Raw genomic sequence first — 258 nt, 5'->3', positions numbered from 1 at the left:
AGAGCGGGGGAAATGAGGGGCAGGGCAATGGGAATGAGGGGGAAACAGGAATGAAGGGGCAGTGGGAATGGGGGGGGCAGTGGGAACAAAGGGAGAAGTGGGAATGAGGGGGAAACAGGAATGAGGTAGGCAGGAATGAGGGGGCAATGGGAACGAGGACAGCAGTGGGAATGAGGGGCAGGGCAACGGGAATGACGGGGAAACAGGAATGAAAGAGCAGTGGGAATGAGGGGGGCAGTGGGAGTGGGGGGGCAGTGG

Source organism: Geospiza fortis, unplaced genomic scaffold (assembly GCF_000277835.1).
Source record: "Geospiza fortis unplaced genomic scaffold, GeoFor_1.0 scaffold373, whole genome shotgun sequence".
Taxonomy (NCBI): domain Eukaryota; kingdom Metazoa; phylum Chordata; class Aves; order Passeriformes; family Thraupidae; genus Geospiza; species Geospiza fortis.
The sequence above is the reverse complement of the archived record's forward strand: the minus strand, read 5'-3'. Positions refer to the sequence as shown.